General features: G+C 37.2%; 1 pseudogene; it reads right to left on the bottom strand.

The window, feature by feature from the left end:
* Positions 1–1342: 1342 nt before the first annotated feature.
* LOC130682180 (regulator of nonsense transcripts 3B-like) overlaps positions 1343–14317 on the bottom strand; it is a 60379-nt pseudogene continuing 47404 nt past the window's right edge.

Here is a 14317-nt window from a genome sequence, read left to right as displayed (position 1 = left end):
AAGTTGGATCTGTTACTTTAGAAAACTTCCTTCTGGAAAGCAATCTGTTTTTTATGTCAGGGAAATTTATGATAGCCCTACTTAGCAAAGCAAGAGAAAAGTTGTATTTTTGAATAAATGATCATTCAGATATGAGCAAGAAATTATTTTGGGACCATGTCTTGCCAAATGGGTCTTGATTCAGCTTGTTCTCTTAATAACTTTTCCCTGGATAGATCTGAGCTTTATTTTTCAACTCCCTCTCTTCTCCGACCCCTGCCCAGTTTGTCTCTTTATCATGTGGACTATTTTGACCATCAGTCGATGAAGCTAGGCTGGAAATGAGAATCAATTCAAATAACAGAAACTACACTGTCAAAAAATATGTTTTGGAGGCATATTTACATTGTTTTAAAATGATTCATTTCACTCTCTTACTAGAAAGTAAACATGAATTTAGATGGATTTCTATAGCTGTTGACATTTACAAGAACAGAGTGACACTAGCTTTCCTACTCTTCTCAGCTTTACACTATTAATTTAATCTCCAGAACGCAGACTTAGGGCTGTTTCAGGTCAAATGTTAGAGTGTATGTAAATTGGGGATACTTTTCTGCTAATGTTGGAAAAGCCACCCCTGTTCAGTAGGTTATCACACAGTTGTTATTAGGTCTAATGTGATGACCATACACATTACAGACTTCATTTCTAACCTGCATTTTTATATACTCATGAGGTACTCTTAAGCTGTATAAAACAATTTGTTTGGATGTATAAATGCAGAATTCTTTGAAGACTGAATTTGGATCATGTTTATAGTTCTAAACATGGCTTTAGAACTATAGGGTTCTTTGTTGTCTGGGCCACTTAATACCACTTGAGTTAGTCAAACCATTGGAGTCTCACCCACAAGGCAATATGAACATAGGGTTCTTTGTTGTCATATATGTAACATAAGTTTACACATGCAATTCCACTGTCTCCAATGAATATTAGAAGTGCAACCTCAATCAGGTTATCTAGATGTAAAATTGTTTTGTTGCTTTTATCAGAAAGCAATTAATTAAAATGAAGATGCTCTTTTTATATTTCAATACCTCAACAGGATGTTATTTTTCTTATAAAAAATTTCAAGTCCAGGCTTTTAGAAATGCTTTTGAAAGCAATAATGATTAAAACTATCAACAGCAGATAGGACCCTATAAATATATCAGCTAGTTATTTTTTCTTGCCAATATATGAAATGTAGTGACTATTCATTAGAGTACAGAAGTTTTTAAAAACAGTACACATCCTAAATACTAATCTCAATGCTATCAAAATGTAAAATGTAAGTTAACTGAAATACAGAAACACACAGATTCTCATTGTCCAGTTTCTTGGCTTTTTCTCTTTGTCCAGTTCTTTTTCATCTCCTTTTCTGGTGACTTAAGCAGCTTTAAAGAAAAACAAATTTATTTTTATTTTGAAGGGTGGAACACTCTCGTCTGACTCCATCAAAAAGAACAGTATACTAAATATTCTAAATTTAGGCTATTGAAGGCCTTTATCTCTGCAGGTACTCAAACTTTCAGGTGAACAACTAGTGCACAAGAGCACTAAAAGGATGCTGCTAATGTGAAAGTGTTACCCACTCAAATGAAGAGGTTTAATTACTTTGTGGCAATAGGATCAAGGCTCCTTTGGCTTGAAATGCACTAACCTTCTAGTGAACCAGTGCACACTTCCATGTATGCCTTCTGTACCAAAGCAACATGTTTCTATAACTTGATGCAAAAATATGCCACAAATTTAAAAGGGTAGGCAGGTCACTACTGTGAGATTGTTTTTATGTTGTACTTGAAATGATAAATACCTTGGTCATCAAAGGAGTGATCCATTGCAAGAATAATTCTGCCTTGAGCCTGAGAGTAACATACTTATGATGGCACAATTGTATTATTAGAGGTGAACAGCAAGAATTACTTGGCATTTGGTTTAAAAATCAAAATACCTCATACAATGGAACAGTGAAGTCCCATCTGTACTGAGCAGGAACTCTATTCAGTGTCATAAAGATATGACAGAATGCAATTCCAAATTAAATATGGTTTACAAAGTCCAAATTGCTAAGAAACATTTTCTCACACTACTGCTATAAATTTCTCTAGAACACCCCCAGGTGTTGGATATTCAGAGAGATTCTTAGGCAAAATCAAAGAATTTCATATCTCAGAGTGAAGGCTTCATACAATACATAGGCTCATCTCAGGGTGAAGGTTTCACACGAGTCACCAAGCAAAAGGCAAATCACACAAGACTTAAGCACGAGGTGTTTCAGCACAGCCGCTGCAAATGAGAAGTCCAACACTAAGAAAGCACCATTGTAAAGTGAGGCTACCATGTTCAGGTTTCACTGGAAGTGTTCTTATTTCTCTAATGGACATCTTTGTTAGAAACCAAGATGCTCATTTCGCTAATAAGAACTTTAATGAACATCTGTAGCACAGCTGTCTCTACCTCCTGTCTTGCTATGGTTAAGAAGAGCAAGTCAGCTCACTTGTGGCATGGCAGACAGAGCAACTGCTAGAAAGAATTAAATGGGAACCTCCACACCCTGCCACCAATGAGTCCTGGAGAGCCTTGGGGAACCCTAGCCACATAAACTATATTCTGAGATGGTAGGAGACCCTGTTACCATCTCTGTGGCACATTTTCTTTCTCTGACATAGTAGGTCTTAGTACTTCACCAGGAAATTTTTTGGAGCAAGAGCTGCCTAAGCCATGCCCTCAGAAGAGAAGCAGTAAGGCTGGGAGCTTTCTACAAGTTTTTCCCTTCCTAAGTGCAATGCATTAATCACAGTCTGCTGCTCACAGATTCCCAGGTAGATGCAAGAAGATAATGGGGGGAATCGTGAGAAGGGAAAGCAGGGAATGCAGGATATTTATCCCTAGTATTCCCACAGGGAGGCTAGTTATGATAGGCACATAAACAGAAGACAGAGCTATGTAAGCATGGTTGTCCTCTAACTGTCTATTGGTGAATCTTCTGGGTACACAGCACATCAGGAAGTCATCTGGGCTTTCTCTAAATTAAAAATTTATAGCAGTTAAGTTTTTAAGAAGACTCAAGTCAGTCTGAATGGGTTTTCTACAAGTAAGACTACCATCAACACCAAAAGGGTTTAATGAAGACCTGGGTGTGAGGCATGATAGTAGGTGCTCTGTATCATGTACTTGGTCCTTACATTTTTCTGATTCACAGCTTGTAACAGGAACCTGTGTACCTGAAGACAGTGGAAAACAAACAGATGAGGCAACTTCATGTATCAAATATGAAGGAAAAGCTGAATAAAAACCCGTAATTCATGCTGGCCAGCCCTAAGCCTTTATTTATGAAGAATAGAGAACAATAATCCAAAAAGTGAGTATCTTCAATGGTAAAAATAATACAGATCTGCACCGAATATGTAAACTACTTAATCCTTTAAAATTATCTTAAACTAAAAAAAAAGAATGTTATAGGAAAGATTTCTATTGGTTTACCTCCCCCTCCCAAAAAGACAAAACCAAAACCAAAACACTATTTACACCAACACAAGGTGCATGCGTATATAAAGAAGTAAACACATGCAATTTTCAGCAACATGCATTCACTTTAAGTTATTTTCATACCTTAATCTTTGGTTCATCATTTAAATTGTCCCTTTCTGGAACACTATCTTCCTTAACTTTTCTCTATCTTTCCTTTTTTGTTTCTCTTCTTCTTTCCAGTTTATCCTCTCTTCTTCTCTTTGTCTTTCTCTTTCTATTTCTTGTCTCCCCCTTTCTTCTTTTTTTCTCTCATTCTCTAGAAAGAAATATCAACACAAGCCTTCAAACAAGATAATCATCACCAAAAACTCAATCCCAAAGGTATGATGTGCACCCACTAAAATGGATCATCTTTCCTTCCTATGTTCTACAAGTGGCATTCTATCTCCTTTACCCCCTCCCCACCCCATTCAGAACATGAGAGAGAATTAAGACCAAGGCCTGCTAGTGGCAGAGTCTCCTACTGCTTCCTTGTGCTATTTCCAGAAATTTTCAGAAAATCAAGAGAGTGGACTCTCTGGGTTTGCAGGGTGAATCCCTGGTCCAACAACCAGAGTGAAGGAAAAGGCCAGAGAGTGAAGCCAATGAGCTAAATCTTTACAGAATAATGGTAGAAAAAGAAACTATTTATCCTATAGTATCCCAATGCTCTTACATTTACAGAATCCAAACAATATATAAAAGTATTGAGAAAACTATAAAAACAAAAGGTTTACCTACTTGTCTTCAGGAAACTCAAAAGTGGGGTTGTCTTTTTAGCTACATAAATGTAAACAGATTGTTAATAATACTTATCAACCCCTAGAAAGGATTCCATTTTCTGACATTCCATGACAACCACCAAGGTGGTAAAATAAGACCCCTTAACAGAAAGTTCACAGCTATACTGTCAAACAGATGTCTTACAGTATTCTATTTCAATTGTGAAGGTTTAAAATACTTCTGAAAAAGTGAAGAAATTCAAATGAAAACAGTATAACAATATTTCAAAAGAGAAATTCCCAGTGTCAGTGAGAGTTAAGCACAAAAGATATTCTATTTTTTTCATATGCCACTATAAATTTGTTCAACTGGGAAGAAATTGGAAGAAGGGACTAAAATATCCTTTTGACACCTATTTACATTTCTGTAAATTCATTGTAACATTAGAGATAAGCTTATACTATGCATCCATTAATAAAAACCAAGTTTTAGAATAATATTTATTTCATTTTTCAATATTCTGAACAATGCTATTTAGCCTCAGAGCTAGCGTTTTGAAAACACACTTCCTTTGGATGAATTCCTAGGAGTACAAATCCTGTGTCAGAGGCTATGCTTATGTTTAGAGCTGATACATTAGCAGCAGTGTATTAGAAACCAACATCCAAACTAGAATTTCTTAAGAGGTTTTCAATTTTGCAGTACCTCATTTCATTTTTTGATATTTTTAGGTCAAGAAAAAATTTTTAGGAATGTGAGTTTATTAGAAGAAAACATCAAAGGCTTACCAAAATCTAAAGGTCCCGTGAGTCTCTTAACTTTTTATACTTATGTTCATTTGTGTGGCACTAAATAAAGGTCACAGAGAATTTCTCCCCTCTTACCAATGCATTCTCATCCTGTGAGGCAGGTATTATCATTCTCATTTTACAGTAGAAGAAACACAGTTTCAAGGAATCTTATCATTCTCATTTTACAGTAGAAGAAACACAGTTTCAAGGAACTTAGTGCCTTCCCAGTGGCCACACAGCTAAGCTAGGATGGAAGTGGGAGTCACACAGGTCTTCTGAGGAAAAAGAATGCTTTAATTCCTCCTGCCCACTTACCTATTAATTCTCTATTTTTTGCTTCTATTTCCTCTAGCAGTGTCTCTGGAGTAGATGTTATTTTCTCATTATCTGCAACATAACATTCCAAAAATGTTCTATATTCTGGATCTAAATAATTGTTTTAAGTAAACAAAATAGGAAATATTACCTAGGATGTTTATCAAAGGTGGTAATTTTCTACTTCACTGAAGATTGAAAACCAACCTAACCATACCCACAAGATAAACCTTTTAGAGCTTTACTGGTCACTTAACTCTCAGAACTCCTGATATCCACTAAGGGAGTGTGGGACTAACATGGGGTCAGGGAAAATGAGACACAGCACATTAAAACAGAACTTCCAGGGTTGTTAGTTGGCTTTTAAAATGCACTATTCCTACTAATCAGTCACACTTACGGGAGAACTGGAAGTCAGTTATGGGAACTTCAGAGGGTACTATGTATAAGCATGTAGCAATTCCTGTATGGGTATATCTCAGTTTAAGTGAACTCAACAAATACAACTCAGTTGTTCAACAAAAAGATAAATTGGGTGTATGTCCTAGCTGTGGCGCTGGAGGTGATGTTAATTCCTGGAGTTCTTTCCTAGATACGTCTGACATCAGAAAGGGTAACAAACCCGAGTCACCCTATTGCTTATACTTGGGAGTTTCTATGCACTCTGGAGCATGTTACTTGATCTGGTCTTCCAGGCCTGAATCTGTGATACAACCAATAAGCAATGGTGTCTTGAGTCTTTTGTTTTTTCTACAAAATAACCATTATAGTAGTAAATAACAAAAATAAAATTAGATGATTCTAAAATAGCAGTGTGATACAAAAAATACTGCAGCTAAGTCCTTATCCAACATAACAAATTATGGAGAGCTCAGAATCTGGATCCAGTTTACCTTAAATGGCAATTATTAGTTTTTCAGTTCCTGTATTTCAGTTAAATATAATTCCTAGGCATGCAGTTAACTGCATATTTAAAACAGAGAAAATAGGACTGGCCACTTCATCTACTTTATGTTAACTTACTTGAGTATAGAACATTTTCTATCACAGCTCTCAATGGTAATTCCTCCTCTTTATAAGAATAATGGAAACCAGAAGTCAAAAATATTATCATAAAAATGGTAATAAAAGGCGTTAAGGAGTTGCTATACTTTGAAACATCTGAATTTTTCCACTGTGTTCTAATCAAAATACCTAAGCTGATTTACTGCTAAAAAGACAGCAATAGATTGCTTAATTGTGGAGGAGTGAAATGCTACCAGCCAAAGAGAGTGGAAATTATAGAGGAACCCCACCTACATTCTAACAATTAAGCAAAGTTTTCATCAGTGAATTACATTTCTCATGAACTTTATTCCATGTTTCACTATTTAAAAGACTGGAGTCCAATTAATTCCCACAAAGGTAATGTATTTTCAAAACCCAATGCAATAGCTTTACATAACTAGAACTATACTGTACCATCATCGATAGTCCCAACTTTGGTAACTCTTTTCTTAGTCTTCTTTTTTTGCAGCTTTTTGAAAAGGTGCAAATTCTACTATAGCAGGATATTCCTGACCTGTTTAGAAAAAATACCACACTTGCTACAACAAAGAAAATATCAAAGGTGGATACAAGAGTCAACCCACTGTTTTTCAGGCCTCTTTGGTGGTGGTCATCTTAATAGGACTTCTCCACAGACATAAATAACACTCACATAATTAAAATAAGCATATTACCAAAGGAAGCCCAAGTTCATACTGATAACATAATGAAAAGATAAGGCAGGGAAGTAAAATATTCATTTAAGTTGAACTTTGAAAGCATGGTATTTTGATACATAGGGGAAAAACCACAAATTAATTTTAATTTAAAAATATATCAGAAATCTCTAGAATAGGCAAATCTATGTAGATAGAATGTGGATTAGTTAGAGCTGGGGGTAGTGTTGGTGAGAATGAGGAGTGACAGCTAATAGGTATAGGGTTTCTCTTTGGAGTGACACATGTTCTTAAATTAGAGTGGTGAGAGTTGCACAACACTGCGAATATACTAAAAAATACTGGCATATGAATTGTCTCTCAATAAAACTGTTATTAAAACATGCACCAGGAGCCACTAAAAGCATGGGCAACAAAAATAGATAAATTGGACTATATCAAAAATAAAAACTTCTGTGCATGTAAAGACACAATCAACTGAGTGAAAAGAAAACCTACAAAACAGGAGAAAATATTTGTGAATCACATATCTGATAAAGGTCAATATACAGAATATATAAAGAACTAGAACAACAAAATACCTACTTAAAAAATGTTCAAAGGACTTGAATAGATATGTTTCCAAATATAGTATACAAGTAGCCAATAAGCATAAGAAAAGATGGTCATATGCTCAAGCATACGCAAAGATTAAAATATTACTTCACCAATCATTAGGGAAGTGCAAATCAAAACCACAATGAGCTATTCCCTCACACCCATCAGAATGTTTACCACTGAAGGAAAAAAAGCAACAAGTGCTGGTGAGGACATGGAGAAATTAGGGTAAATTAGAACCCTCATGCATTACACTGTGTGGGAATGCAAAATGGTGCAGCTGCTCTAGAAAATAGTATGCTGCAAAATTAAAACAATTTACCATATGACCTAGCAATTCCACTTGTGGGCAATGTTCAAAAGATGAACAGATGTTTGTACACCCACACTCATAGCACCATTATTCACAACAGCCAAGAGGTAGAAGCAACCCAAGTGTCCACTGATGGCTGAATATACAAAATGTAGTATATACATACAGTGGAATATTACTTAACCTTAAAATGTAAATCCTAACACATGCTACAGGATGGATCAACATTGAAGACATTATGCTAAGTGAAATAAGCCAGTCCCATAAAGCCAAATACTATATGAGTCCACTTACATGAAGTACCTAGAATGGTCAACTTCATAGAGAGAGAATGGTAGTTCACAGGTAGAATGGTAGTTGTCAGGGGATGGGAGGAAGAGGAAATAGGAAGTTGTTGAATGGGTATAGTTTCAGTCTTGCAAGATGAAAAGGTTCTAGAGATTGGTTATACAACAATGTGAAATGTACTCACCACTACTAAACTGTACACTTAAAAATAGTTAAGATGGTAATTTGTGTATTTCACCACAATTTTTAAAAATGCAAATAAAAGGGAATGAGGTAATGACACATGCTATATAAAATGGATGAAACCTGAAAACATGCCAAGTAAATGGGGCAGTCACAAAAGGCCACACGTTGTATGACTCAGCTTATATGAAATGTCCAGAATCCACAGCTAGATTAGGATCTACTGAAGCTGTAAGTGGAGGAAAGAAGGGGAGATGACTGCTAATGGATGTAGAATTCTTTTTTGAGTGATGAAAACACTCTGGAATTATATAGTGGTGATGGTGGAACAACTTTGTGAAAGCACTAAAAACCACTGAGTTGTATGATATGTGAGTTGTATCTCAATTTTAAAAAGTGACTACTGGAAAAAATACACCAGATCGCTGCTATAGAGTAATGTCATACAAGATATGAAATGCTATGGTCAGATCATTGGCATACAGAATAAGTCACAATAAAATAAGTAGAATTGACCAGAAGGTATCAGAAGGCAGTCATGGAAGAAACATGATTTTGGAAATTCTAGTGAATGCAGAATCTAGTGAATGTTAATCTAGATTAGCTTAATAACTGATATACGTGAGAAGGAATAGATAAACCAGACTGAATCAGAAGAAAACAGTGGAAGATAAGCTGAGAAAACAAAAGTGAGGCCAAACTGTGGAGCCTTCTGCCTAGCAAGCTAGGAAGGAGTTTGGATATTTTTCCCACAACTGTTATATTTAATGAGTATTTCAAAAAGACTAATTTCATGGCAATTTAATGGACTGAATTACGTTGAAATGGAAAAATTGAAAATCCCGTAAGCTTAGATACAGTGGTTATTAAGCATTAGGTGATGACAATATTAAGTGAAAGTTTTGGTAAGCCTAGGTGAACAAGATATTAAAAAACAATAAAATGAAAAGATTCATTATTTGTTTAATGTGAAGAGGAAAAAGTTAAACACAGCTCAGAATACCAGGAAATCACTATCTACTGGAATAAAGTCTGAGTGGAGAAGCTGGTAGTTTGGGGAAACTGGGGAGGGGAGGATTAATAAAAGCTGGATAAACACAGCGGCAATCCTTCAACTTTTATTGACATGTTTCCTGACAAAGATTTCATTTTTAAAAACTCTGAATTGATACTGAAAAAAACAACAAAATGACACATCATTCACCTATGATTGCAAAGCCAAAAGAAAAGTGGAAAAATGCAGTTTAGACATTCTCTGGCTAAATGTTGTAAGCAGCAGATAATAAATAAAAGGAGTTGGGCCATACTCTTCAGACTCCTGGACACAAAGTGGGAGATCACCAGGTTCAGTGTTTTAATGAGGTACAACAAAATGTTAAACAGTATTCCACCTGGGAACTATTGGCTTAAAGGATTTGAATTGAGTTAACAAATGTTGGTCCTTGAACCAAGATGAGAATTATACATTTAAAATTTGTCATACAAGTTTAGAGAGTCATTTATCAGTATTATTGCTGAAACTAGTATACAGATCACCTAATCCAGGGCAAAAAAATTGTCATAAAAGAGAAAAGAGCAGCAATTTCATTCAGTTGATCAAACTACAGAAATAGGTTAATAAAAGTACTGGACGGCTTCATATCTTAGAAAAGATATGAAGGCATTAAGAAAAAACTGTGAAACACTGTAATGCAATGTTAAAACATACAAATGATAAACTCCCCTTCAGTTTCAAAGACACACCTTTATTGTCAAGGAATACATAACCGTCAAAGCGATCCCTGAACAAACTAATGTCCTCCTGGTTTTTAAAGTTCATGTATGCTCTGGTGTACATATGAGGATAAAGACAGCAGAGAGGAAAGCAATTCTGTAAATGTGCTCGCAGGTACCTGGCTGAATTACAAGTATACATACATTAAAGAGACAGGCTCAAAAATCAAATGTAAAACGGGATAAAAAAGAATGGGAGAAACTATTTTTCATTTACCCTCTTCCCTCTTTTATTTATTTATTTTACGTAGTATCATTAGGAAAAAAACTCAAAGTAATCATGCTCGGGCAGAGGCTGAAGATGTTCCTGAAGGTGCTCCTTGGTCAAACTGGGAGGTAATCTCTGAATTACCACCTTAAAAATGTGTAAGGAAAATAAAATTAGTACAAAGCAATGTTCTGTCATACCTGAAAGAAAGAAATCACCACCCCTGAAGAAGTCTGGGCTTTAAAAGATTATGAGATCATTTATACAAACCTAGGACAAAATATTCTTTTAATGCTCAAAACTAGTCAAACATAACAGTAACGTGGTTTTTAAAAACTCTTAGAAACGAGAACTGCATGGAGAAAGGAAAATTTCAGGTTCAGTTAACCCGAAGCCCCGCAGTTCACTAGGTTTTCGCATTTTCTGTCGCTCATCTTTCAATAAATACTAGTAGTGTTAAGAAATTAGTAGACCAACCCTGGTCTTTTGAGGATGCCACGAGTTCTTGATTATTTCCCCTCCACCTCCAACACATCCGAAAACAAAATCCTTCCTCTCATTCAGCATAAAGAACTCAAAACTCTAAGGAATACCAAATTCCCTTATTGCTCCCAAAACAGGATGCACCCTATCTGGCCCCAGACCATTAATCCCACCACACTCCCTCGGCCCGCCGCCATTAATATGCACACAAACCAGTCCCACCTGATGGTCCCTTCACTGCTTAGTAATTCTCCCCAGCTAACCTTTTAATTTCTCGTCCTCTTCACCCAGTGCTTCCCCGGCCCATTGGCCATCTCAGAGCTGTGACCTAAACCTTCTCGTCTGGGATTCCCCCGTTTTCCTCACACCCACGCAGGGGCTTCCCCCATTTCGGGCAAGTGGATGGGACAGGGTGATGCGGTTCTCACTCAGGTGAAGGAACAAGAGGGGGAAGCTGGGTGGGAAAGAGGACAGCCCCACTCCCAACCTTCCTCCACGGGTGTGGGACCTGTCCCGCCCTTTCCTGGGCCAACAGCCAGTCCAGAACCTTGCTCAGCGCCTCTTCTCCTTGTTTCGATCCTGCTTGTCTTCCCCTTTTGTGCTCTCCCCCGAAGCCCTTCCGCCTGCGTGTGGCCCGCGGGGGATTCAAGAGGGTTACTCGCTTCTCCTTAGGCCCGTGGTCCTTCTCCGCCTTCACTGCTACGGCTCTCTGCTCTCAACGCCGGCAGAAGCGCCTAAATGTAGCTCGCGGCCCACTCGTGCGCCCCCAAGCAGCGCCCCTAGTTCTAAGCTGGGGCCAGTGTTCCATTGGGCCCAGCCAGGACCTCGCGAGACTTCTAGGCGCCCAGGCTTCCCTCTGTGGAAAGGTTCTAATTTCTGGTCTTAACCTCCCGCCTCCCGTATCGCACTGCCCAATCCGTTCGCGGCCCGGAGTCTCAGGGCCCGCTCTTCGGACGTCCTTAGTCACTCAGCCATCTCGATTAGGGTGACGCTTTCGCGAACCCCAAATCCCGGAATACAAAGCAGTAACCCATTTCGGGCCGGGCCTTCTGGAGTTGTAGATACCTCCATTTGTAAGCAAATGGAATTCTGAATCTTGGAAGTTTAGTATTTTTCCGATCAAAAGATACGTTTTGCGGGCTTCATTTTCCTCAGATAAACCCGATGTTTATCCAAAGTTTTGCCTCACCAGGGAAACAACTAATATTTTTTATCGTTTGTGAAAGTGTGCTTTCAGAAGCTTTAGAATTTATTTTCCTTCCATGGATTAGAATTCACAGATTTTTTAGTTAACAACTTTCACAGATACTTAAAGGGGTGATAATAACCAAAATATATGAGATTTGTTTTCATCACCCCTTTTTTAAGTAAAAGCATTCTATCATGGTAGTGGTACCCCACAGGGAGGAGACAATAAAACCTAACTTGGGTTTAGATGGGATCACTCTCCTTCCTGCTTTAAAAGGGTCAATTATACATTATTTAAAATAGCCCCAAACTTAACAATCCAAATCTGTCAATGGGCAAATGAATAAACAAAATGTGATACATCCATAGAATTAAATACTACTCAGCAATAAAAATGAACTGATATGTCCATCAATGAGAATTAATCTCAGAATGATTATGCTGAGTGAAAGAATTCAGACACAAGGAGAATATACACTGTGCAATATCACTGTATAAAATTCTACAAAAGGTAAAACTATTTGATGGAAAGCAGAATAAATGATTGCTAGGGGACTGGATGAGGAGAAGCAAGTGACTTCAGAGAAGCTCCAGGGAACTTGCAGCCATGAAAATGTTCTCACCATGATTATGATGGTGGTTGCATGACTGCACACATTCATGTAAACTCATTGAGTTGTACACTTAAAATTGGTGAGTAGAATTTTGTGTAAATTTATACTTCAGTAAAAACCAGCCCCCCAATTTATAAAATGTAAAATTTGAAAAATATTGCCTTAAATTATAGAGCATTTTTATTTCATCAACTCTAAGATACAGTTGAATCTAATGTCACCATTGTTTTATATACAAAGAAAGAAAGAAATGATGCCAATTACTCTTTGATACACCATCAATTTCAAGATGTATCCTGATTTCAGAGGTCTTAATATGTGAAAAAAAAATCTATTTGAATTAATTGAACATATTATTTCTTTGCTTTTGTATCACATGCAATTAAGAAAAAAGGAAGAGAAATGGGAGAGGAGGGCAAGTGATAAGTAAAGAACTATAGATACAACCACAGAAGTTAGTACCAAGTTAAGGATGCAATAGAAGCTCAAGGAAGAAGGCTGGCTCAGGTCCCCAGTCTCATTTGGTTGACAGCTAGAATGCATTATCCAGACTTTGTACTTTTCTCACCTTTATTGCCAAGCATATGCTTGGGTTAGTTCCTAATTCCTGTTCCCAAGACCAGTCCACTGTATTTGGGTCTATCACTCACTGTTGCCTCCAATACCTGCCTGTTCTTACAAGACTAGCTTAAGTATCTGCCTCTGACCTGCCATTTGGCTCTGTATTTACATCTTGGTGTATGCCTCGTTTTTGGAGTGCTTGTTAGCTTTTAACCACTGACAATATGTCGGTCATCAGAGTTGTGTGGTGGAAAAGTAAAAGGATTCTGTCTTGGTACTGATGCCCTACTGGGAGGACAAAATAAAACTCAACTTGCATTAGATGGGATCACTCTTCTTCTTGCTTTAGAAAGGAGCAATTATATATTATTTAAAATAGTCCCAAACTGGAAACAATCCAAATATCTGTCAGTGGGCAAATGGATAAACAAATGTGGTACATGCATGGAATGAAATACTCCCCAAAGTAAGGTCCAAGGCTCAGTCCTTAGACAGGCTCTTTTCTATCTACAATTACTTCTTTTTTAATCTCACCCATTCTTTTCACTATTCTCTCTTTGCTAAAAATTTCAATATTTATACCTCCAGCCCATAGCTCTTCCCAAAATTTCAGGCTCATATTTCCACCTGCCTACTTGACATCTCCACTAAGATATCTAACACATTCAGATTCCTTGAACACATCGAAAACTGAAGATTTCACCATTCCCCACATCAACTGTACTAGTTTCCTACTGCTGCATTAAGAAATTACCCAAATTTTATGGGTTAAAATAACAAGTTTATTATCTTAAGGTTCTGAAGGTTAAAAGTCCAACAACGTGTCTCACTGGTCTAAAATCAAAGGACTGACTTCCTTCCTGGAGACTCCAGGAAAGAATCAAGTTCCTTGTCTTTTTTAGACTTTGAGGCTGCTTGTATTCCTTGGCTGGTGGTCGCTTCCTCCATCTTCAAAGTGAGCAATGTAGCACCTAATTCTTTCCATGCTTCATCTGTGTCTCTATTTCACTCTCTCTTCTGACTCAACTTTTTACTTCTGAAGACCC

The sequence above is a fragment of the Manis pentadactyla genome, chromosome Y (assembly GCF_030020395.1).
Source record: "Manis pentadactyla isolate mManPen7 chromosome Y, mManPen7.hap1, whole genome shotgun sequence".
NCBI lineage: Eukaryota > Metazoa > Chordata > Mammalia > Pholidota > Manidae > Manis > Manis pentadactyla.
This window is presented reverse-complemented; position numbering and strand designations above follow the sequence as displayed.